This window comes from Sus scrofa, chromosome 2, assembly GCF_054392235.1.
Source record: "Sus scrofa isolate SSC_HxYL_T2T_F1_AM1 chromosome 2, Sscrofa_HxYL_maternal_Yorkshire_Landrace_v2.0, whole genome shotgun sequence".
Taxonomy (NCBI): Eukaryota; Metazoa; Chordata; class Mammalia; order Artiodactyla; family Suidae; genus Sus; species Sus scrofa.
This window is the reverse complement of record NC_139384.1, coordinates 52,384,321-52,406,592: the sequence shown is the minus strand read 5'-3', so window position 1 is coordinate 52,406,592 and position 22,272 is coordinate 52,384,321. Positions and strand designations below refer to the sequence as shown.

The following is a 22,272-nucleotide window of genomic DNA, read 5'->3' as shown; positions in this document are numbered from 1 at the left end:
CAAACAATTAAAGACGCTCAAACACATTAAAATCACCTGATTAAAATAAAGACAGGGGAGTTCCCATCGTGGTGCAGTGGTTAACGAATTCAACTAGGAACCATGAGGTTGCGGGTTCGATCCCTGGCCTTGCTCAGTGGGTTAAGGATCCGGCATTGCCGTGAGCTGTGGTGTAGGTCGTAGACACAGCTCAAATCCCGCATTGCTGTGGCTCTGGCATAACCTGGTGGCTACAGCTCCGATTAGACCCCTAGCCTGGGAACCTCTATGCTGCAGGAGCGGCCCTAGAAAAACGCAAAAAGACAAAAAAAATTAAAAATAAAGTTAAGACAGGTATTAAAGTAAGACAGAAAAAAGAATAACAGAGCACAGATCCCAAAGGAGAAGAAGGAAACCCATATGTCAGATAAGCATTTGGGACCACTTTTCCACTAGGACAATTCTGCAAATCCAGCCAAAGATTTAGAAGCAGAGCTTTTGACAGGCACATAGGGATGGAGAACAAAAACTGAAGTCCAGAGTCCACCAAGAAAAGAAGTGCTGTTAAATATCCTGTACTTAGAGTCTGTGCCCTGAAGAGCTACTCCCTCAGAAGCCTAAAATAAACTGAATATCCCTGGGATTACAGCCTAGCCTCAAATCATCTCAGTACTTAAAACTGGATTAAGGTGATTCAGAATCACTAGAGCCCCTAGCCACCTGCCAGAAGCAAACATAAATCTTCATCTTAACAAGTTATTTCTATAACTTTTCTATTTACAATGCCTACTATTCAGTCAACTATGACCAGGCATATAAAATTTTTTTAAAGCAACGACAGAACCCCCCACAAGGTTCTATTACGAGGATCCAGAAAATAGAGTCATTAGAAACAGACTGCAAGGAGTTCCCTGGTGGCTCAGTGGGGTTAAGGGTCCTGTGTTGTCACTGATGTGGCACAAGTTCAATCCCTGGCCTGCAAACTTCTGCATACCACAGGCACAGCCCCCCCCCCCCCACCAAAAAAGAAGAATATTCCAAACAGCTTTATTTGTAACAGCCAAAACCAGAAACAACCCAAATGTTTCAAGGATGAATGGATCAATAAACCTCAACTTTGTCAATTTGTCAAATATCTATATATTGGAATACTACTTAGCAAAAAAAAAAAAGAAACAAACTTCCAAAAATACAAATAACCTATAGTTTCAGAAATCAGATCAGTGGTTACTTAGGGATGGGGAGTAGTAAGGGATAAAAGAGTAGGAAGCAAGGATTACAAGGCACATAAAGAAATTTTGGGGAGTAATGGATATATTCATTATGTTGATCATGATGACGATTTCACCAGTATAAACATATCGAAATTCATCATGCTGTACATTTTAAATATGCAATTTTTTCTTTTCATGGCTACACCTATGGCATATGGAACTTCCCAGGCCAGGGGTCAAATTGGAACTGCAGCTGTGGCCTACACCAGATCCAAGCCATATCTGTGACCCACACTGCAGCTTGCAGCAATCCTTAACCCACTGAGCAAGGCCAGGGATCAAACTCACATCCTCACAGAGACATAGGGTCTTTAAACCACTGAGCCACAATAGGAACTCCTATGCACAATTTTATATTCCTTATATCTCAATAAACCTATAAAACATGTTTAATATGTTCAAAGAAATGAGTGATAAATCATCAAAGAACTTGAACTAATTTTTAATAAAATAACCAAATAAATAATCTAAAATTGTAGCATACAATTAACCAAAATTAAGAATTCAATGGGTGGGATTAATAGCAGCTCAGAATGTAGGTTAGAAGGAAACATGCCAAATAAAACACAAGGAGACAAAGGATGGAATATATCAAAACAAAATTGGGGAGCAAAAGACAGAGAGGATACCATAGGAAAGTCAACATATTTGGAGTTCCAAAAGGAGAATGACAATGAGACAGAAGAATATTCAAAGTGATAATGGCTTAAATGTTTTTAAAAGTGATTTTAAAACATCATGACAGAGAGTGAAGAAGCCCTATGAAACTCAAGCAAATAAGTACAAGGAAATCATGCTGAGTTCAAAGACAAAAGCAAATGAAGGGGAATACTTAAAGCAGGTAAAGGGGGGAAATCATATTATCTTCAGGGAAAGAAAAATAAGACTTTAAGCTAACTTCAATAAAAAACAATAGAAGCCACTTCACAATAGAAACACATCCTTGAGGAGTTCCCATGTGGCTCAGCAGGTTAAAGATCTGACGTTGTCACTGTAGTGGCTTGGGTCACTATTGCGGTGTGGGTTTGACCCCTGGCCCAGAAACTTCTGCATGCAGCAAATGTGGCAAAAAAAAAAGAAGGAAGGAAGGAAGGAAGAAAGAAAGAAAGACAGACAGACAGAAAGAAAGACAGAAACATCCTCAAACCATTCAATGATAACAACTATCAACTTAGAATTCCATTCCCTTTAAAAATATCTTTCAAGCATGAATGTGAAATCAACACATTTTCAAACAAAAACAGAATTCCACAAAGAAAACTCAGCATAATTATTTTGAGATTCATTCATATGGTTGTATGTATCAATAGTATTGCTCCTTTTCATTGGGGAGCAGTATTTAACTGCATAGCTATATATCAAAGTGTTTATATATTCATTATTTATTAATGGACATTTGGGCTATTTCCAGTTTGGGCTATTACAAATACAGTGTGCTTCAGGCAGAAGAAATATTTTACCAGACAAAAGCCTCAGAGAAGTAGGAAGGGGGGGGAAAGTAAGATTAAATATGTGAATAAACCTAAATGAGATACTGACTTTTTAAACAATAACTACAATTTCCTAGAGTGTTTAAATTTTAAATAGAATTAAACTACACAGCAGCACACAAGTCAGTACAAATAAATGAAGTTAAAGTGTTCTAAAGTCCTTGAACCATTATCTATTTACATTATTATTAGCCTTTATTAATACAGAGAAAATTCTGTAGTAATTGTAAAGAAACATGAGACATTTCTTTTCTTTTCTTTTTTTTAAATGGCCACATCTGTGGCAGATGGAATTTCCCATGCTAGGTGTTGAACTGGAGGTACAGCTGAGGCCTATGCCACAGCAACACTGGATCCAAGCCTCTATGACCCACGCTGCCACTTGCAGCAATGCTGGATCCTTAACCCACTGAGCAAGGCCAGATCAAATCCTCATCCTCATGGAGACTACGTTGGGTTCTTAACCTGCTGGGCCACAATAGGAACTCTGACATTTCACTCTTAAATTCAACAAATACTGACTGCCTGCTATGTCCCAAGCACAAAACTAGACACTGTGTATATATAGCAGTAAAACAAAATAAACTACAAACAACTCAAAGCCTACCAACAGTAGAATGGATAAATGCATTACAGGTTCTTCATAAAATGGAATACTACATAACAAAAAAACCACAACTACACATAAGTTTGATGAATCTTTGAGCATAATGTTGAGTGAAAAAAAACTCAAAAGAATTCTTACTATATTCTTCCATTCATACAAGTGCAAACACTGCACGAGTAATCTATGCAATGATAAATCAGAACAATGGATCTCTGGAGAGGAGGAAGGGTCAATTATTGGAATGGAGCATAATGAGGGCTTCTGAGGTACTGACAATGGTCTGATTCTTGAACTGAATGGTAGTTGCATGAGTGTGTTCATTCTAAGAAGTATTTACCGAGCTGTGTAGTTTGTACACTTCTGTATATGCACACCAGTAGGCATATGCAGAAGTACGTGTATTTCACTAAAAGTTTTTTGTTCTTTTGTTTTGTTTTTTTGTGGGTTTTTTGGTCTTTTTGACCTCTTTTTTTTTTTAGGGCCGCACCCACGGCATATGGAGGTTCCCAGGCTAGGGGTCTAATCGGAGCTGTAGCCACCAGCCTACACCGGAACCACAGCAATGCCAGATCCGAGCCACGTCTTCAACCTACACCATAGCTCACGGCAAAGCCGAATCTGTAACCCACTAAGCAAGGCCAGGGACCGAACCCGAAACCTCATGGTTCCTAGTTGGATTCATTTCCTCTGCACCACGACGGAAACTCCTAAAAGTTTTTAAAAAGATGTTGCAGTCTATATTTACTAACACAGAAAATCTATGTTAGTCTTTTATAGATTGAGAAAATCAAGTTCTAAGAAAAAGAAAAAGCTCCTGAATTTCATCTCTTTTTTCTAAATATATACTGCATATATACATTATGCACAAAAGAATTCCAGAAGGGGAGTTCTCATTGTGGCTCAGTGGGTTAAGGACCTAACATAGTGTCCATGAGGATGCAAGTTTGATATCTGGCCTCGTTCAGTGGGTTAAAGATCCAGCATTGCTACAAGCTGTGGCACAGGTTGCAGTTGTGGCTCTGATCTAGTGTTGCAGTGGCTGTTGTGTAGGCCACAGCTGCAACTCCAATTTGACTACTGACACAGGAACTTCCATGTGCCAGAGTATAGCAATTAAAAAAAAAAAAAAAAATCCCGGAAGGGTAAACAAAAAAATATCATTAATTATATCCTAGTGGCATAAATATGGGTAACATTTTTCTCTCCATATTGGTCTATTCTCAAAATTCATCTACACAGAAATCTTACATGAGATATATCTGATAACTGATTATTTAAAAATAGCCTTTTTCTCCTCCTTAGTCTAAAGATAATTCATCTTGAAAGAGAAGACCAAAGCCAAATAGAAACAGAAAAGCTCGGGAGTTCCTGTTGTGGCTCAGCAGTAACGAACCTGACAATATCCATGAGGATGCCAGTTCAATCCCCGTGCTCTCTCAGTGGGGTCACAGACATAGCTCGGATCTAGCCTTGCTATGGCCGTAGCACAGCTCCAATTGGACCCCTAGCCTGGGAACTTCCATATGCCACCAGTATGGCCCTAAAATGACAAAAAAAGAAAAAAGAAAGAAATAGGAAAGCTTTGTTTTCTCTGAACACCTCAGTTCCAAATAGCAGGACTATAGCATAGCAATTTATAATTATTTAATTTTACTTATGTTACATAAAATTTATAAATTTATAAAATAAGAAAAACAATTAAACACTTCATTTGTGTTTTGCTTCAGAGCTGTAATTATATTTTGCTTTTTTTTTTTTTTTGTCTTTTTAGGGCTGTACCCGCAGCATATGGAGATTCCCAGGCTAGGGGTCTAATCAGAGCTACAGCTGCCAGCCTAAACCACAGCCACAGCAATGCCAGATCCAAGCCACGTCTGCGATCTACACCACAGCTCATGGCAATGCCGGATCCTTAACCCATTAAGCGAGGCCAGGGATTGAACCCCCAACCTCATGGTTCCTAGTCGGATTCATTTCCACTGCACCACAACAGGAACTTGCTGCGTGTATGATTTTAGATTTTGAATTTTTTCCCAACTATACCAAAAGCTTCTTTCCATGGTTCTATATGCTCCAACATCATTTTCAATTATAATCATTCTACTGTTGCTGAAGATTATTGCCTCCCAGTATTTAGCTACTATAAATAAAACTGCAATAAACATTTTTACAGTAAGTTTTCTATATTTTGTATTATATTCTTAAGTTATAGACTATTTTCCCTAAGGCCTCATAGAAAAGGCAGTACTTGAATTAGAAGACAGAGAATTTCCTCATCTTTTTTTTTGTTTGTTTTCTTTTTAGGGCCGCACCTGCAGCATATAGAAGTTTCTAGGCCAGGGGTGGGATTGGAGCTGCAGCTGTGTATTTACAGCCACAGCAATGCCAGATCCAAGCCACATGTGCAACCTAGGCCGCAGCTTGCAGCAACGCCAGATGCTTAACCCACTGAGCAAGGCCAGGGACCAAACCCACATCCACATGATACTAGTTGGGTTCTTAACCAAATGAGATATAATAGGAACTCCCTAAAGGATAGAGAATTCTGGGTAGGAAAGAGACACACAAGCAAGGCCCTGAATCTGAGCTCTGTGAGGAATACAGGGTGGTTCAGTTTGGCTGGTGCATTATAAATGTATAAAGGGAAACAATAAGAAATAAAAATTGGAAGAGGGGTTGAGGTAAGATAATTGAGGAATTTTATCAAGTGGACAATAGAGGGTAACTAAAGCATTTATTTTTAAAATAACACACAGGTTAATGTAACTGATAAGTATTTCTCAAAATAAATAAAAATTTTAAGTGGCTCTCAACATGTAAGTGGTACTTGTAACATTTTTTATCTGGAGATCTACCTTAAACCATAAAATTATAAACCAGTCTCTATATCAGAACTTTTGTTAAGCTTACTTCTTTTTCCAGTTCCCCTTCTGAAAAGTGGTTGATTCAGGGAATGAGAAGACAAGCCACAAGCTAGGAAAAAATATTTGCAAACAATGTATCTGATAAGGGGCTGTTATCCAAAATATAAAAAGAACTCTTAAAACTCAAAAAATAGGAGTTCCCGTCATGGCTCAGCAATAACAAACCTGACCAGTATCCATGAAGACACTACTCTAAAACTTAAGTCTTTTTGTTGTTGTTTAGTTTTTCTTTCAGTTTCATTGAAGTCTTTTTTAAAAAAACTCAGTTGATATCTCAAAACACCTAAGAGTCCCAAATGTAACAGAACAGAGGATCACTAATGCTTCATCAAATCCTAGCTTAATCACAGAGTCACGAACATCAAAATAAGCATGCCAGAAGCCTGTTCAAGTTAAGCATCAAGGTCTTGACTTAGGTTGGCATTACAAGGGTGTATGTATTTGTTACAACTCAAATGGTATACTTAGGCTCTCTGCATCTTATTCTATATAAATTAACATCCAGGAAATTCTGAAATTTTTAAATAATTTTAAAGAAACTCAATTGGGTATTACAGTCCATAAGCAAATAAAACTACTATACTGGGTTTTTACATACAGAAGCTGGGTGGTTTTTTTCCCCCGTTTCAAAGTTTTAAGATGAAAGAGAGGTGCTGCAATAATTAGCAATGCAACTACAGAGTGAAAGGAAAAAACAGGGAGGATAAAACACAAGTTTAGAAATTAAAGTTGGATAAACTTAGTTGAATTAGTTACCTCAGAACCCTAACCTAACCTAAACCATGGGAGGTATGACAAGAAGCTACCCGATTTACACTTCAGAATGTTCAACAAGCTCTGGCAGTACCAAGCAAGACTGGCACTATCAGATAATTCTAGAACTGAAAGGTGGGTGAGAACTGTACAAAAGCCGAGGTAAGAAGCAGTGAGATGCCCAGATGCCCTCTCTTCCCTCTCCACCTAGCAGAGGAGTGGAGGCTTAACATCAGGAAAAAATAAAAGAGAGAATAAACTAACCTGTCGGAATACTTAGCAATTGAGAATAAGGATATCAATCTGAAAAGAGGATTTCTCTTGCAGCACAGCAGGTTAAGGATCCATTCTTGTCAATGCAGTGACTTGGGTTGCTGCTGTGGCACATGTTTGAGTCCCTAGTCCAGAACTTCCACATGCCATGGGCACAGCAAAACAAACAAACAAACAAAAAACTAGTGTGGGAAAGAAAAGGTACACATACTATGTATCTACAGCTACCTTAAGCAAGAACAGCTTAAACAAAATGGAAGTTTTCTCTCCCCGACAAAAATGAAATAATCCAAGGCTGGTATGGGAGATCCATAATTATCTTTTCATCCTACAATCTTCAGTATATAGCTTTTACTTCCTTGTCCAAGATGTACTCAAGCTCCAACCAAAACAACTACCTTCTAATAAGCAGAAGGTAAGAAAGGTAATAATGAGCAGAAGGTAAGAAAGGTAATAATGAAGGCTGTGTTCCTTCCTCTTAAAAACACCTCCCAGAAGTTGCATGTGACTTACTGGTTAGTACTTAATCACATCACCACAATTAGCTACAGGATAAATTACTAATTAATTAACATTTACCTATTGTAGAAAAAATCATTTCATTAAAATCAAAGACATTTTCAGAGTATTTGATATTATTAATTCTGCAAAACGTACCAAGGGTGAGAGAGTCCCTAAAATGAATGTACCAAGGGAGAGCAATTTCCTAGAATGAAGACATTGTGGTTAGTGCACTAGTACATTTAAATATATATATACTTACCTGATTTTTATATCTAGAAATAAGATCTTTTTTCTTCTTTCTTACTTATAGTCTAAGGACAAGATTTTTATGTTCAAAGAGAAAAAAGTACATGCAAAGTAATAGTAATAAGAGCTAACATTTGGTATTCTCTACATGTACAAAGCACTGTACAAACATCTCATTTAATCCTTACAATCTGATAGAGATACTCTTATTATTTCCATTTTATAAATGGTAACTGAACAAGGTAACTTGTCCAAAGTTTTGCATCATACGATACAGGACCTGGTATTCGACCTCAAGCATTCCAACTCTACCATCTACACTCTTTTTTTTTTTTTGCCATTTCTTGGGCTGCTCCCGCGGCATATGGAGGTTCCCAGGCTAGGGGTCGAATCGGAGCTGTGGCCACTGGCCTACACCACAGCCACAGCAACACGAGATCCAAGCCGAGTCTGCGACCTACACCACAGCTCATGGCAACGCCGGATCGTTAACCCACTGAGCAATGGCAGGGATCGAACCCGCCACCTCATGGTTCCTAGTCGGATTCATTAACCACTGCGCCACGACAGGAACTCCCATCTACACTCTTTTAACATCTAAGTTATATTGCTTCATTTCAGCGAAAATTATCAAACTTTCCTCATCTGAATTTAAATAAGATTGGCGGCAGAAAAAGAGGGCTACTCAAGCTAGTTCAATCAAAAGCAAGGTTATTATAAGGGTACAACAAAGATCTCACGGAAATCCAAGCGCTTGGTTTACCAAAGTTAGAATAAGCCCCAAAATGGGGGCACATAGCCTGGACTTGCTTATCTCTCCATACCTTGTGTTCTGCTCCCTCCTTTTTTTTCTGTTGGCTAGTTCCTTTGCTCCCCAGTAGTTTCCTACTCCTTTGCGATTTTTCACTAAGATCCTACTGCTGCTGTGTGGCTCCTCCTGCCCCTCTGCTTTGTTGTTTCCCATTGGGGGAATAAATTATATGGGCCCATCTCACCTTTTTGAGGCAGACCTTATAAGTAAATGGGTTGTCCTCTGGGTTCCTATCATGTCTAGTCATTTCTGAAGAGAGGTAAAGTCACATGATCCAAAACATAATCACTGGCCCTCAACATGACCATGACATTTCACCTAGAAGTAAGATGAGGGTACCATAAAATTTATTAGTAACTAAGTGACCTAGTTTAGGTGAAACTATCAAAGAGAAAGATGGTCATGGGAAATTTTCACTAGATAAAAATTTCTAAGGTGCCTTCCACAAAACAGTTTTGGTCAATGGCCTATGAGGAGTAGCAACCCTGCTAAATATATGTGGGAAACTGTCTAAGGTATTTAGTTCCTGAAGATTGACAGTGTGAATTGGTATATTAAAAATTCTGAAAATCTTCCACAATATGGAAGCTCTTTAATATAACATTAAATATAATATTTTAATTATGCATGTTTAATATAAAATTTCCCACACTTATTTGGCCACAGAACTCTCACTGTGTGATATCTCACTGAGTCATGTTTTAGGAAGCAATGCATTGACAGAGGTTTTCTTTTCTTTTCTTTTTTTTTTTTTTTTTTTTTAAGGGGGATAGGATTGGTTATTGTTATAAAATACTATCGGTGGGAGTTCTCTTGTGGTGCAGCGAGTTAAGGATCCAGCACTGTCACTGCAGCAGCTTGGATTGCTACTGTGGTGAGGGTTAGATCCCTGGCCTGGGAACTTCCAAACGCCGAGGGCACGGCTAAAAACAAACAAATACTATTGGTAATTCTACTTGGTAGTCACTGACAGTAGGGAATGGCTGTTAAAGATACAGGTTTGGTATTACATAGATAGGATTTGAATTTTAGCTCTGCAATATATTAAATGTGATTTTGGGCTAAGAACTTAACCTTTCTGGTCCTTCTATAACAGGAAATTATCTTATATCTGAAAAGTTTTATCTAGCATAATTCATGTGTTAGATTGCATTTTAGAGTAAATATGGAATAAATATGGGTTCAAAGGAGAATCTCAATTCACAGAAAAGATATGGATAGGAGAGAGTCTATTAAATTATCTACACCCAGGAGTAGAATTTATAGGGGGTGGTATGAGGTGAGGTTATTGTTTGAGATCTGCTGTGTGTGTACAGTGTATGTGTGTGCAAATGATATGGTAAGAGACTATGCTGTGGATAGGGTGGGCCAGATCTTTAAGTTTGAATTTATCTAATGATGTTTTGATTTTTAAACCAAATAAATATAAACAAACACAATGCCCTGAGTGTTATCAACAGCCACAGACAGACAGCCCATTTCTGGAAAAGGCAGCTCTAAGGGCTTGCATCACTTGTTATGCTTTGCAACGAGTTCTCTCCACTTTGCCACAATTAACTGGACCAGGGATGTATATGTAGGCCAGCAGCTTATAAATTAGCCTGACCTAAGAACTGTCCATTAGTTCTGTCTTGCAAAATGATGAACTGACCCACTCTGATCCTCTTCCTTAGGGAATCTGAATGAGACTGCAAATAAGGCAGCAAGCAGAAGCTGCAGGACAGTAGAAACCACTGTAGTAGAGAGGCCAGTCATGGTGAAGAGTGAAGCGTAACCACAGTCACAGTAGAGGCAGAATCAGGAAACTGAATTATGACAACAACCAGTTAGAGTTTCTATTAGAATACCTATTTTATTTTATTCTGACCAGTGTTTAAATTTTCAATGAGGCCTGTGGAGAATTTTCTTGTGCTTCCACACTACCCCACCTATTTTTGCACTAAATCAATATGAAGTAATTTAAATGAATGTGGATATAGTTCTGGCAATCAGATTTAATACTTGCCTAATACTAATACCCACATCCCTTAAGTAATGCACAATAATTCACTTAGTTGGTGTAAGTGATTAGCAGGGTGGAACCGAAACTTTGGGGCATTTGTGCAGGGACTCTAATAGCAGTTGTGCTTCTTTCTTTCCTTTTTTTTTTTTTTTTTTTTTGACACAGCTGCCTCAGTAATAGGGTGAAGAGACCTAGGTTAATGGCTCTGTCATCCATTAGTATGACCTTCAACAATTCTCTTAATTTTGTGGCCAGAGTTTCCTTTCTATAATTTGAATTAGTCAAACTGGTTATTTTTGGCCCAGAAAAGAGACTTAGCAAAATTTGCCATTGTTCACAGAATTCAGGAATGGTTAGAAATGGCAATAAATCTGAAAGACGAGAGGAAATAATGTGGTCAAACTAAGTAAACATTAAAATATTGATGCAAGTTAACTAGGAAAGTCTAATAGTTTTCAGTGTTACTCTACTATTTTGTTTATGAAAAAGGAATGTCTGAGGGATGATATATCTTCACAGATGTGAAATTAACTTATCTACTTTTGCTACCATGTGTTTGTTTTTTCTTCCTTATTTATATTCCAAATATTTTATAACCATTTCCTCTAAAGAATATGATAAAAGAGATCATTTTTCTCAGTCAGTGCTTCTCTAGACTTAGAGTTAACCTGGCTGCTAGTTTACCCTCCAGTATATCCTTCTCTCTTCCTCAGTAATGAAACCTTTGGTTTTTACTGAGTACATAGCCACATGAAAGAAAAACATGTCCCGTTTTTCTCTCATCCAACACAAAAATTTTGTCCTTAGACCATAACTAAGAAAAAAGAAAAAAAAATCTTTTCTGGATATAAAAATTTGGTACATATTTCTTTTTTTAAATTTATTAGTATACTAACCACAATGTCTTCACTCTAGGAAATCTCTCACTGTTTGTACATTTTGCACAATTAAAAATATCAAATACTCTGCAAATATCTTTGATCTTAATGAAATGCTTTTTTCCATAACAGGGTAAAAATGTTACATCAATACCAGATACACCTTATCTAAAGCATCAACATTTTTAAAGATTCCAAAACATAACAATTTTTAAAGGATAACAAAATAAACTATTTTATAAAATAATAAATTATTTCTTATTCTAAGATTATTATATCTGGAATCGATATACAGACATATTATAATAACAAGACATGCAAAGGAAACAAACACATAGTGGTTTCTACCAAGGCCTTTTAGAAACAAAAATTTTCAAATCCAAAGACAAGTGATCTCATTACCATTAACTAACTGTATTTTTAACCCTCCTAATGCCTGGATCATATTAGATTCACTTCATATATTCATAGTCATTTACTTCCTAGGAATAATTCATAGTTATTTTAATGATTACTTATCTATATCATCCTCCTCTATTCAAATAGTTTTGGATTCTCCTGATGGACAGCAAAGAAATTAGTTAGATCAACTTGAGAAATTATATCAAAAATTTTAAAACCCACAATTTTCTTATTAACCTGCCCCACCATCCATAACGTGCTAATAAAAGTCTGTATTATTTTTACTTCAATAAGATTAACTATCTTTCACAGGTAATTTACTGAATTTTACTGAATCTCTGTTCAGTAAAGGTACAATCTGGTATAGAAGAAAGGAGTTCATACTTAAGCACTATAACATATAAAGTAACAACGCAAAATAAAATGAATAATAATCCAATTTTGACAAGGCCAAATGATTTGAACATCCTCTAATAAGCATAAGAGAAAAAAATGACCAACAACATCAATCATCAGAAAAATCAAGAAAGTGAAACCACAACGAGTCACTACTATACACACACACCAGAGTAGCAAAAATTTAAGACTGAAAACAGCATATTTTGACGAGACTGTAGAATAAATGCAACTCTCATACATTGTCAGTAGGGATATAAAATGGTACAACCACTTTGGGGAAAGATATTGAAGCTTCTTATAAAATTAAGCATATACCCACCTATGACCCAGAAATTCAACAGCTAAGTATTTACCCAAAAGAAATGAAAAGATATTTTCAACAAAAAGAGAAATATTCATAACAGTTCATTATAATCAAAAACTGGAACTAGTCCAGGTATCCATCAATCAAATGGACAGATTTTTATATTCACACAACAGAATATTACTCAGCCAAAAAAAAGGAACTTCTGATATACATAACAATGTAAATCAAAAACATTATGCTGAGTGAGACATTTATAGAGTGCACAATACATGAATCTATTTACAGGAAGATCTAAAATAGGCAAAATTAGTCTACCAAAAAAAATCAAAGGTGACAATGATTAAGTCTGGGAGGGTGGGGGCAAGAATTGACAGGGAATGGGTATAAGGGGACATTTTAGGATAATGGGGTTATACTACACCTTGATGGGGATTGGGTTATAGAAATGTGTAAAATTTCCAAGAATGTATGTAAACTTAAGATTTGTGTATATCCCGTCGTGGCGCAGTGGTTAACGAATCCAACTAGGAACCATGAGGTGGCGGGTTCGATCCCTGGCCTTGCTCAGTGGGTTAACGATCCGGCATTGCCGTGAGCTGTGGTATAGGTTGCAGACTCGGCTCGGATCCCACGTTGTTGTGGCTCTGTAGGCCCGTGGCTACAGCTCTGATAAGACCCCTAGCCTGGGAACCTCCATATGCCGCGGGAGCAGCCCTAGAAAAACCAAAAAGACAAAAAAAAAAAAAAAAAAAGATTTGTGTATATCATTGTATGTAAATGTTACATTAAAAGAAAAAATGTAAAAAAAAATGCATTCTAGCTCATGATATGCATGCCAAACTAGTCAGGAGGGAGTACACTGACATCAAAGATTTACTTTGAAATATACCTCAAAAAAAGATGGATACAGAGTTCTCTTATGGCACAGCAGGTTAAGGATCCAGTGTTGTCATTGCAATGGCTTGGGTCACTGCAGTGACATGGGTTCAATTCCTGGCCCAGGAATTTCCATATGCCACAGGCACAGGCCCCCCCCCCAAAAAAAAGAAGATGGATAAATGGATGATAGAGAAATGAACAGATGAGTTAATGTGATAAAAATAGGTATAGTAAAATGTTACCTGTACAGTGTAAGTAGTAGGCATATGTGTTCAGTGTAAACTTCTTTCAGCTTTGCTGCAGCTTTGAAATTTTTCATAAACTAATAAATTTACATTTTGGGAAAAAACTAACCCAATCCTTCAAGATTCAACTCAAAATAAATTATTTACAATGAGCCCTTTCCTATCACCCTCAGCCTCTCAACACTCGTCAATAGCACTCATTTGACAATTTTATGTTAGTTATCTTCTCACATATTTCTTATATTTATAAACCAGAGTGTAAGCCTCTGGGGGGGGGGGGTGCCGTTTCTTAATAGTGGAAATAAAAAAGACTCTAGTGATCTACTGACTATTCTTTCGTCATAAGTATAAATTATTTAATGAGCCATAATTTCCAAAAGAAAACTAACTTATCAGTCAACTAAAATCAATACATACATATGTATGCATAACAATACACACACATACAAACTGGAAACTAAAATAAAACCATTATAATGTTTAACCAAGTGTCAATTTTTTTTGTCTTTGATTATTAAGGAAATACACTATGCCTAGTGAATTCAATTGCTGAAGTCACTTGTGCAAAAAGAATTGGTTGGTGCTTCCTCAAAATATTTTGTGAAGAGCTATGGCAGTAGAGGTCTCAAATTTGTATTGAGGATAAAGGTATCCTTGGGGAGTTACAGGGAGTCTATAATTCTACCATCATGTAAAGATGAAGAAACATTTATGTACATCACTTTGATGACATTCCTTAAAACTGATGAACATCAATAAAATTCATTAATTTAAAAAAACTGATGAACATCTTCCAACTGTTCAATACAACGTTTAATTAAAGTTTTACTACCTTCATACTTCAAAAATTATACACAATATTTACATTTAGGATCTTAAAACTCTCTGGTCACGTTATAGATACCTTTTCTTCATACATGTCAAAGGACAACAATAAAACATTTAAGATTGGAGTTCCTGTCGTGCACAGTGATTAACGAATCCGACTAGGAACCATGAGGTGGCCGGTTGGATCCCTAACCTTGCTCAGTGGGTTAAGGATCCGGCGTTGCCCGTGAGCTGTGGTGTAGGTCGCAGACGTGGCTCGGATCCCGTGTTGCTGTGGCTCTGGCGTAGGCCGGTGGCTACAGCTCCGATAAGACCCCTAGCCTGGGAACCTCCATATGCAGCAAGAGCTGCCCAAGAAATGGCAAAAAAAAAAAAAAATTAAGAATCTTCTGGGAGTTCCCGTCGTGGCGCAGTGGTTAACGAATCCAACTAGGAACCATGAGGTTGCGGGTTCGGTCCCTGCCCTTGCTCAGTGGGTTAACGATCCGGCGTTGCCGTGAGCTGTGGTGTAGGTTGCAGACGTGGCTCGGATCACACGTTGCTGTGGTTCTGGCGTAGGCCGGTGGCTACAGCTCCGATTGGACCCCTAGCCTGGGAACCTCCATATGCCTCGGGAGCGGCCCAAGAAATAGCAATAACAACAACAACAACAAAAGACAAACGACAAAAAAAAAAAAAAAATCTTCTGCTATCCTCTTTTAAATAAGCTAGGGAGTCAAATCAGAGCTACAGCTGCCGGGCTAGGCCACAACCACAGCAACACCAGATCCGAGCCATGTCTGTGACCTACACCACTGCTCATGGCAAAGCCAGATCCTTAACCCACTGAGCAAGGCCAGATGTCAAATCCTCAACCTCATGATTCCTAGTCAGATTCATTTCCGCTGCACCACGACGGCAACTCCATCATCATACATATTTTAAATATGTTAAAATTCCTATATCACCTACCAATTAATATGAAAACATCCAGGGAACTCAATAAAAATTATACCCAGCTGAAATGTTGTGAAACATGCCTATATTATATATGTATACTAAGAACATATATATCTATAGATAGATAGATAGACAGACAGACAGACAGATAGGTTAAAACAATAGGTGTCGTTTTTTGTGCTTTCTCTACTAAGCAGAGATCCTCCTTCTATGCTCATTTAATCCTAACAACCTTATGAAGCAGGTACTACTATTACTATTATCCCAAGTTTACAGAGGATAAAGTGAGCTCAACAGTTACATGATTTGTGTACAATCACACTCTAGCAGATGGTTAAGCAGAAATTCAAACTCTGGCTGTCTGACTCAAGAATTTAAGAATTCAATTGTGACCAACCCACCAGTTATACTATCTCATACACATCACCACTACAAAGGTACAGAGCAGGAAAGGACACTATTTGAACAACTGGAGACTTCTCAGCCAAGGACAAAGCACTGAGGCTTAAAGGACTAGGATATACCACCTACTATGGTAGAGAAGGAATATCCCTGTCACGAAAGACACCATGACTGCATGATACAGGCAAGGCAGATTTCCTCTGCCATTGAAACTCTTTAGATACCTTGAGGCATCCTGTGCATGAATCTGAAGTCAGTTGCAAACTATTAAAAGATTAAACATAGAGCAACAAACCATTTTATTGAAAAAAAAAAAAAAACTATTCTAGTGGAAGCATGGAACTAGCTGGAGAAGAATTCAACTGAAAGAAGGGGACTAAGGAGGTTCCTACGGCATACTGTTAGTTATCCCCTAACAGCTATGGTGGTGGTGTTGATAATAGAAGCTCCAATTTTATTTTATTTTATTTTTTCTTTTTGCAGCCACACCTGTGGCATATGGAAGTTTCCAGGCTCAGGGGTTAAGTGAGAGCTGCAGTAGTAGGCCTACACGGTAGACACAGCAACACCAGATCCAAGCCACATCTGCAACCTATGTCTCAGCTTGAGGCAACTCCAGATCCTTAACCCACTGAGCAAGGCCAGGGATCGAACCTGCATCCTCACAGAGACAACTATCAGGTTCTTAACCTCATAAGCCACTATAGAAATTCCTAGAAACCCCAATTTTAACTAGGATATGGATCACATTTCCCAGTATCCCCTTTAGCTAACTAAGTTTCAGCCAAAGGAAGTGATGAGGGCCTTTAAAGGGAGGAAGTTATCCCTTCTTCCCCACTTCCTCCATCCTTCTACTTGAAATATAAATGTTATAGAGCTAAGATGTTTTAAAACTATAAAGTTGGAAATAGCCTGAGTCCAGATGGCCACACCAACCCAAAATTCTTTACACCCAGATCTTTAAGTGAGAGAAACACATTTATTTCTGTACTGGTTTATGTTAGGTTTCTATTACAGGCAGTCAAATCTCTATCATAACAAAAAGACTATTCTTTACAATAATCAAAGTAAGGACTGAGAAGGGCCTGAACGATGGCATTAACTATGGGAATGAATTTTAAAAAGAGAAATGTGAGAAAGTTTTAAGAAGAAAAATAAAATACTTTGAAGTTAAAGTGAGGAAGAAAGGAAAATTGTGGCAAGTTTCTCACTTGGATAAATGACCAAAAGGAAAGGGTTTGGAAGAAGAACATGTTACTTGATATATCAAATTTCCAATTCCTATGAGACATTTTAGGTGGATTTTTTCTTTCTACAGGCAGCTCTACGTCCTAGTCCCTACCTACATATTCTTGCTAGTATCTTCTTGATACCTTACAGCTATCCTTAAAAAAAAAAAAAAAAAAAAAAAAAAGAGTTTTATTAATTTAATCCTGTGTGGATTTCAGTTTACTCAGTCTAAAATTATTTGGTAAAATATGTGTCTCAAAAGAAAAACAAATAACATTCTTTTCAAATTCCATACGACCGCGTGGGACAATTATATAAAGCATTTGTAAAATTCACTCCAGTCTCAACTACTATTTTCCATTGCAAATTAATTTTCATATTATTATTTTTCAAGCTTGTTCTGACACTTGATTTCTCTCTCTAAATATAACGAGACTTAGCTTAAGCTGGGGGAAAAAGGGACATATTTTTACATACAAGCAGATGTCATTAACTACAAACAGATTTTTTTATGGCTGCACCCTTAAGTTCCTGGGCCAGAGACTGAATTCTCGCTGCAGCTGTGACAACGCCAGAGCCTTTAACCCACTGCAGGGATCAAACCTGCACCTCTGCAGTGACCTAAGCCACTACAGTCGGTTTCTTAACCCACTGCACCACAGCGGGAACTCCTATAAACATATTTTTTTCATTTAAAAACTTGCCCCAAAACTAGTTATTTTCTTTAAACAAGAATCTTCAATTTTAAGTTTTCAAATCTTATATATAAACTATAAAAATTAAATACTTATTTGCTTAATGAAAAAAATAACTTTAAGATGTCAAGTTTCCAAACAGGTTAACTGTTCTCTTCAAATCACAGCACTAATTGACCTTATAAATTAATAAAGTATACATAAAGAGCTACAATCACTCCTGAGAAAAGAAGTCATCCACAGAATGGTCTCAATGGTGGAAATGGGCCCTTCCAAGGAAATATAAACTCCTTCTAATTCAATCTATTACGGAAATCACTGAAAAGAAAGCTCTGCAAATCTGTCCATTCAATAATATTCAGTAAATAAATTCCCATTAGATAAAGTAGTCTGCTAATATAATAAGAGTATGTCCAATGAAGGGCTTTTTTCCAGTTTCAAAGATTTCTTTACTCATAGAATATTGGGATTTATCTGGACCAAGTTCTCAAGGAACTCTTTCAGTCTGGATAAATCAGGGAAAGGAAGACCTTGAGAAGGGAAGACCTTGGAATTTCCAGAACTCAAATTCCTGGTTTTAAATATTTTCAGATTCTAATAAATGCCAAAGCAAGTAGCAATCTGCAATGTTTCAGAGACATTATTTGAATTAGGTGTAAGGTCTGACCTCCCTGATCCCGTCCCTTCGCATTCTCACCTTCATGAAACTATGCAGTTTCCTCTGTTGTTGCTTAAGCAGTAACTTGCTAAGTGATTTCTTTTTTTCTTTTTTTTTTTTCTTTGTCTTTTATCTTTTTAGGGTTGCACCTGAGGCATATGGAGGTTCCCAGGCTAGGGGGCGAATCAGAGCTGCAGCTGCCGGCCTACACCACAGCCACAGCAACACGGGATCCAAGCTCTGTCTGCGACCTGCACCACAGCTCACAGCAGCGCCGGATCCTTAACCCACTGAGCAAGGCCAGGGATCGAACCTGCATCCTCATAGATGTTAGTCGGGTTCATTAACCACTGAGCCACGACAGAACTCCAATTTCTTTTTTCTAATTAAAATTCCCCTGAAGGACATGGAAATATAAACTGATACAATCTTTCTGGAAGACAATTGAGCAATACACCTCAAAACTACTTTTAAAAATGTTCTTTTGGCTTTCAAGAATGGTTGGAACCAGAAGTTTAAATCATGATTCCAAAGTTCTGTCTCCTCATTTTTTGGCTATCTTTGCCTCCCTTCAGTATTCAGACCTACTCTCTCTACACAGTTCACACGGGTAGCGTGGGGTGAGGGGAAATATATACTGACAGCCCCAAAAGTTACAGCATCTTCCCTCAGTCACCCTAGTAGAAAAAGGGAGGAGTTCCTGCTGTGGCTCAGCGGGTTAAGAACCCGACATAGTGTCCCTGAGAATGCCAGTTCAATCCCCTGGCCTTGTTCAGTGGGTTAAGGATCCGGCATTAATATGAAGCATAGGTCACAGATGCAGCTCAGATCTGGCATTGCTGTGGCTGTGGTTGCCACTCCAATTCAACCTCTAGCCCAAGAACATCCATACGCCGCAGATGTGCCCATAAAAAAAAGAGAAAAAAAAAAGGTACACTTGTTCCTTCCAACAAAAAAAGACCCACGGATGACTCAATACACCCAGCTCAAGAGACAGGGTGGGAGTAACACAACGTTTCCATTCATCTGGTCTGAATGCGACTAGTATCCATGAAGACGCGGGTTCAATTCCTGGCCTCACTCAGTGAGTTAAGGATCTGGCATTGCCGTGAGCTGTTGTATAGTCGCAGACTCGGCTCAGATTCTGCATTGCTGTGGCTGTGGTGTAGGTCAGCAGCAACAGCCCTGATTCGACCCCTCACCTGTGGGCCTAAAAAGACCAAAACAAACAAACAAACAAAAAAAAAACCCAGATCATCTGACTCCATCCCACGCTTTTAACTACTTAACTTTACTGCCTCTCTATCTACTTATCTAAAAAAATTAAAGATGAAGCCAAAGACATAACTAGAATTCATCAGATGTATTACACATTTATTATACATTCATCAGATTTATTATGCATTAAATTGTATGTTAAAATGATAAAAATACTTCAGCTAATGAAAATCAGTGTTTATATATCTATATGTATGTACACATGTATGTATTTTCAGAATATGGAAAGCTGCCAATAATAGGTTTCAAAAACATAGGCTGCATAAATGAACAGACGCTATGAACTTGTTTTATAAGGATTAAAATAAAACTAATGATACATACAGATCATACAAATGCACACTAAAATATCCAGAAATACATCTTTTTTTTCTCTTTTGTGGCATATGGAAGTTCCCAGGCCAGGCAGGGATCAAACCCACACCACAGCAGTAACCAGAGCCACAGCAGTGACCAGAACCACAGCAGCAACAATGCCAGATCTTTAACCTGCTGAGTCACAAGAGAACACCTCTAGAAATATATCTTAAAATACCAGCAGTGGAGTTCCTGTCATGGTACAGCAGAAACAAATACGACTAGGAACCATGAGGTTGCAGGTTAGACCCCTGGCCTCGCTCAGTGGGTTAAGGATCCAGTGTTGCCGTGAGCTGTGGTGTAGGTCACAGACACTGTTCCAATCTGGTGTTGCTGTGGCTGTGGCGTAGGCCAGCAGCAACAACTTCGATTAGAACCCTAGCCTGGGGAACCTCGACATGCCACAGGTGCAGCCCTAAAAAAGACAAAAAAATATCAGCAGTATACCCTTCACATCCACTAGGACAGCTGTAACTGGAAAGGCAGATAACAATAAAGGAGCAGCAACAGCAAAGTTAAGGAAAACAATCTTGATTCCTTAGGAGAATGGCAAGTAGTTCACTACAGTTGAGGCTTTCTACTCACATTATTTCCTTAAGTCTTTTCAAAAATTTCTTCAGTAGTGTCAAACATCATGATCCACAAGTACAAATAACTCCTCGGAGTTCCCATCGTGGTTAACGAATCCGACTAGGAACCATGAGGTTGCGGGTTCGATCCCTGCCCTTGCTCAGTGGGTTAACAATCCGGCGTTGCCGTGAGCTGTGGTGTAGGTTGCAGACGCGGCTCGGATCCCGCGTTGCTGTGGCTCTGGCGTAGGCCGGTGGCTACAGCTCCGATTCAACCCCTAGCCTGGGAACCTCCATATGCTGCGGGAGCGGCCCAAGAAATAGCAACAATAACAACAACAACAACAACAAAAGACAAAAAAAAAGACAAAAAAAAAGACAAAAAAAAAAAAACAAATAACTCCTGGCAAACATGGTGATTTCACTATACTATTTCTTTTAAACTATCCATTAAAAATAAACAATCCCTAGTAAGTCTCTATGTAAATGCACAAAGATCTATGTAAATGCACAAAGAAGAAAAAGCCAGTTACACTCTTTTGTGTTTTGTCTTGTTTTGTTCCTTTTTGGCCATACCCACAGCAATGCACAAGTACCTGTGCAACAGCAGTAATCAGAACCACACTGGGGATGACTCTGGATCCTTAATCTGCTGAACAACTGGGGAACTCCTGTTTTGTTTTCTTTTGGTTAACTACTTTGGTAACTAATTATTCTGATTAATATTAGTAGAAAAAAGTCCCATTGTACTAGAGAAGAAAAAGAAAGCAATAGGACAGCTTTCAGAAACCATTACTTCAACTGTAAAAATTGAATCAGTCTAGATGTTTTTGGACTTAAACTATTGTTTTTTAAAAACTGCTTCAACTAACATTCATGCTTACTGAGTAATAAAAATGGTATCATTATTTGTTCAGATTAAAATCAAACAGGAAATATTACAAAGCATCAATTAAAAATAAATATGAACACACAGTTCTACAGAACTTATTTTTCTTTCAAGAGTAACAAAAAAATGATGCTTATTTAGCTGTGCTTTGATTTGTACATGAATGTTATGGCCATATTTTTAAGTAACATCAAAGTTTTGTAAATGCTGGAACCATAGAAAACAGGTACAAACACAAAGATGTCCTCCTCCCACACCTCTGTTTGTGATTATCTCCTTTTCTTGTGCTAAATTCACCAGCTGGTGCTAAATTCACCAGTTGGTGCTATAGGCCAATGAGTAAGATATTCCATTTAAGAGTATCTCCTGAAGCACAGTGCTTGTATAATCATCCTGAAGAGATGGCTCCCTGGGACAGAAACCAGAACCAGGGAATTCCCGATGTGGCTCAGCA

At 37.9% G+C, this 22,272-nt stretch overlaps 1 protein-coding gene and 1 long non-coding RNA gene across 10 annotated transcripts in view; both read right to left on the bottom strand.

The window, feature by feature from the left end:
* The window catches only part of SBF2 (SET binding factor 2), a 451,285-nt gene that overhangs the window by 406,833 nt on the left and 22,180 nt on the right, over nucleotides 1-22,272 (bottom strand). The window lies entirely within an intron of this gene.
* Nucleotides 11,729-17,556, bottom strand: LOC146405382 (uncharacterized). Its single transcript, XR_014837309.1, has 2 exons — nucleotides 16,809-17,556; nucleotides 11,729-13,412 (listed from the first exon to the last, which is right to left on the bottom strand). It is a non-coding gene; the product is annotated as an uncharacterized LOC146405382 (long non-coding RNA).